General features: G+C 41.0%; 1 long non-coding RNA gene across 1 annotated transcript; it reads left to right on the top strand.

The window, feature by feature from the left end:
- The first annotated feature begins 1,409 nt into the window (after positions 1-1,409).
- Positions 1,410-2,596, top strand: LOC115291044. Its single transcript, XR_003908382.1, has 2 exons — positions 1,410-1,481; positions 2,373-2,596. It is a non-coding gene; the product is annotated as an uncharacterized LOC115291044 (long non-coding RNA).
- Positions 2,597-4,072: the final 1,476 nt, after the last annotated feature.

Genomic DNA, 4,072 nt, shown 5'->3' with positions numbered 1-4,072 from the left:
AGCGACATGGCATTGGGAGTAAGCAGAGGATGGGAGTGAGATAAGAGCAGCTTCCTCGCTTCCCACCAGGCCTCCTGCCATTAGCACTGCAGCCCAGAGACTGCTGGGTTCAGTGAGTTTAACCCTGAGCCTTGATAAACAAAGACCGGGAAGGAGGAAACAATTCAAGTGCAACCTCACAGGCAAATACTTTTCTATTTTTCTTTGATTTTCAGTGCTGTGAGTTCCTGGCACTTCAGCACCTCATAAAGAAGCAGTAGGTGGGAAGGAAGGGGTGGAGAGAAGAGAGAGAAGAGGGTACTGGCAGAAGCGCCATGCAGTGGACTTGTTACAGGAAGGGAGTGGGCATGAGAAGAGCGGAAAAGAGGAAAAGGTGGTGTCTCGCTGTTGCCAGGCACCAGTACTGGAGGGCAGGCCTGAAATGTTTCTGTTTGCTGGAGAAGTTTCCATAACTCATCCCAAGTGGGGTCTCAGCCTATATCAGGTCCTGGATACAATGGCTGGACAGTATTGTAGGCAAATCTGGGTGTGGATCTGTGGCGAAGAAGTTTGTTCTAAGCTAGTGATATGCATACCAGTGTGGGAAAGGAGGTCAGGGAGCTAGCCTGGCCTCTTAGTAAGTTAGTAGCTGCCTGTCTCCCGTGCTGTTCTGAGCCTCGAATGCCTGCCAGAGACAGGGCATAAAATGCTGAGGGCAGAGACCCTTGGCATTTGTCTCAGTAACTCTGTATCTCAGCGTTAAGCTGGTGCATAGCCAATGTTTGTACGATTTGTCAGCTTCACAGATACTCCTTCTATGTTTCGGTGGGTTTTGCAACCTTTCCTGTCTCAGGAAGGAACTCCTGGGGCTTCCTGTGGCATTTCCCTCCGGTCTTCATGGGACATTCACAGGCAAAACTATAACCAAAAAGATAATAATAATATTTAATCTAAACAAGTAAGCTACTTACAAGTTTGTTTGGCTTTCAAACACACAAAGCTATGGAAACGGAATGATAGAATCCATTGTAAACAGGGTTCCGCTCACAATGGGTACAGCCTCCTTTTCAGACAATGGACTAAATTAATTGTTGTCTGAAAGAGGAAATTCAACTGAAAATGCCAACAGGCAGATTTGCTTTTCTTTTCTATTCCAGAGAAAAGTTAAACAGTCTCTGCCGGTCTGCAAAACAGCACCCTTTGGGATGTTTTTCCCCCGCAAAGAAATGAGAGAACAAAATAATTTTTGAAGGGTTCTTGTAGCTAGACTGGTGCTTCAAATGCTTTTAGGTCACTTCTATTGAACACAGAGGAAAATGGGCTGTGTAATTGGCCAGGAGATAAAGGCACAGGATCTGTCTGCACCTCCATTATCTAACTGATGGAGGTCACTATGTCTGATTGTGACTAAGGTTAATCATTCTGACAGATGTACCTGTGGAGACTCAGCTGAGTTGTTTTGGTTGTCCCTTGGCTGAATTGGATTGTCGTCCCTTTTTGGGGTGAGAGGGAAGGGTTTATGACAACCAATTTATTATTTCCCTGTAGGTTTTGTGCGTTTTCAATTCCTGTGAAACAAACAACAAGAACACGTCTGTTTTATCTGGAAAGTGCATTTACAACCAAGCTAATCTGCTTGTTTCTCCACTGACCAAAGACCAGAGTTATTGGTGGTGTTAAGATTCTTTAATCTTACAAGCTGATAAAGGAAAGGAATGAACAAAAACCTCATCACATCTTGAACCTGAATGATTAGGGAGGGACAGCAGTGTTGTGTTAGGATGTTGGGAAAGAGAGGACTTTGGGACTCATGTAGTCTCTCACTTGCATTTTCCCCCAAAATACCATCAGTCAATGATTCCATTTAATGTAACATTTTAACTTCAAAGCGGTTTCTCTTAAAAAGTGTTTGTCAGTCTGGAATTGATCAGCAGTTTTAAACAACTGGATGGATTCCCAGCCTTAGCTTTTTTCCCAGAAAAGTTGCTTCCTCCTACATAGCGTAGCTAGTTTGTAGAAAGATGTGGGAGATTAGTCTCCACATCAGCAAGTCTGCTGGGTATTAAGTATTTTTCTATAAAGTTACAAGAAGTAACAAGATTGGGCAAGACCCTGTAAGTAGAGTATCAAAAGTCAGAATGGCAGAGTTCCTTGCTGGGATTCTCTTGGCAATTTTTCCTAATGTTTGTGCTGAGGGCTCTCTGGTATAACTTATTAGCTCCTTTAGTAATAGTCAAATTTTCATTAGAAACGCAACTGTATGTTACTTACTAAAAATACTATTTTCAAATGCTTTCTAAGTGTCAGGCACTATTCAAAACCCTGCATGAATATTATAATGGTAAACATCACAACAACCTGATGAGCTAAGTCTTATTATCCCCATTTTACAGATGAGAAAAAGGAATGTTACTGTCCCGTGCCACAAAACTACACAATGGTGGCATCATGACTCCAGGCAGCATGGCTCCAGGACCCAGGATACTCAGAGTGATCTGTGGGCCAGATATAAATGCAGAGTCTCAGGTTCCCAGAACTCCTGAATCAGAATCTGCATTTTAACAAGATCTCAGGAAATTCATTTGGACAATAAAGTTTAAGGAGTTCGGGTATACTATCTCCTTTTTGACTGGATTTATTTAGGAAAGCATATAACTTTTCTGAGGCTCAGATTTCTTGTCTATAGAATAGATACAATAGTAGATTTGTTGTGATAACACAAAGCAATGTTGCAAAGAGTCTGGCATTCAGAAAGTGCTTGATGTCTAGACAATGAAATGGTGCTTAAAGTGTCCCCAGATTTCAGGGTGCCTGGGTGGCTCAGTCAGTTAAGTGTCTGACTTCCTCTTGGATCATGATCTCACAGTCCATGAGTTTGAAGCCCACGTCAGGCTCTATGCTGACAGCTCAGAGCCTGGAGCTGCTTAAAATTCTCTGTCTCCCTCTCTCTGTGCCCCTCCCCTGCTCATGCTTTGTCTTTTTCTATCTCTCAAAAATAAACATTGAAGAAAAAAATTTTAAAGTATCCTCAGACTTCAAAAGTAGTCAATATAAGACTATCCAGTACTCTGCTTCTCCTTGCTCCAAATACTCTTCCCACTACTGAGTGGTTGAGTGACTAAAAGTTTACAGAAGTCTTTTTTTATGTTTTAATTTATGGTAGTACTTCCTCACTCCAAGTCTAATACCCTTTCTTCTATATTGATCTTCTTGCCTTTTTAAAAAAATTATTTCTGTGGTGCAAAATATATCATACATACAGAAGGTAATATAAAACATACATGTGTATAATACAAGCAATAATCATAAAGCCATAAAAGCCACAAACTATAACCCAAGTCATAAATATAAGACCTTGATCTAGAATAAAATCTCTTACCTTGTCCAGTAACTTTGACACTACCTTATGCCCTCTTCGCTCCCAGAGAAAACAGCTATCTTGATTTTTGTTTTTAAACAAAACATTTGTTTTGCTTTTTTGTTTTTTGCTTTTTAAAATTTTTTAATGTTTATATATCTTTGAGAAAGAGAGACAGAGAGACAGGAGACAAAGCACAAATGGGGGCGGGGCAGAGAAAGAGGGAAACAGAATCCAAAGCAGGCTTCATGCTCTTAGATGTCAACACAGAGTCTGACATGAGGCTCAAACTCACAAACCATGAGATCCTGACCTGAGCCAAAGTCAGACACTAAATCGCCTGAGCCACTCCAGTTTTGCTTTTTATTTTTTATTTTTTAATGTTTTTATTTTATTTATTTTTGAGAGACAGAAATAGTGCGAGCAGGGGAGGGTCAGAGAGAGAGGGAGACACAAAATCTGAAGCAGACTCCAGGCTCTGAGCTGTCAACACAGAGCCTGATGTGGGGCTGGAACCCATGAACCATGAGATCATGACCTGAGCTGAAGCCTGACACTTAACCGACTGAGCCACCCAGGCATCCCTGGTTTTGCTCTTTAAAAAATAGTTTTACCACACCTGAATTCTATGTACAAGGAATCATATATATTCTTTTGTGACTTGTTTACTTCACTCAGTCTTATTATTTTCATGCTTCATTTATGTCGATGCATGAAGCTATAATTTGTTAAAAA

The sequence above is a fragment of the Suricata suricatta genome, chromosome 5 (assembly GCF_006229205.1).
Source record: "Suricata suricatta isolate VVHF042 chromosome 5, meerkat_22Aug2017_6uvM2_HiC, whole genome shotgun sequence".
In the NCBI taxonomy this organism is placed as follows: Eukaryota; Metazoa; Chordata; class Mammalia; order Carnivora; family Herpestidae; genus Suricata; species Suricata suricatta.
This window is presented reverse-complemented; position numbering and strand designations above follow the sequence as displayed.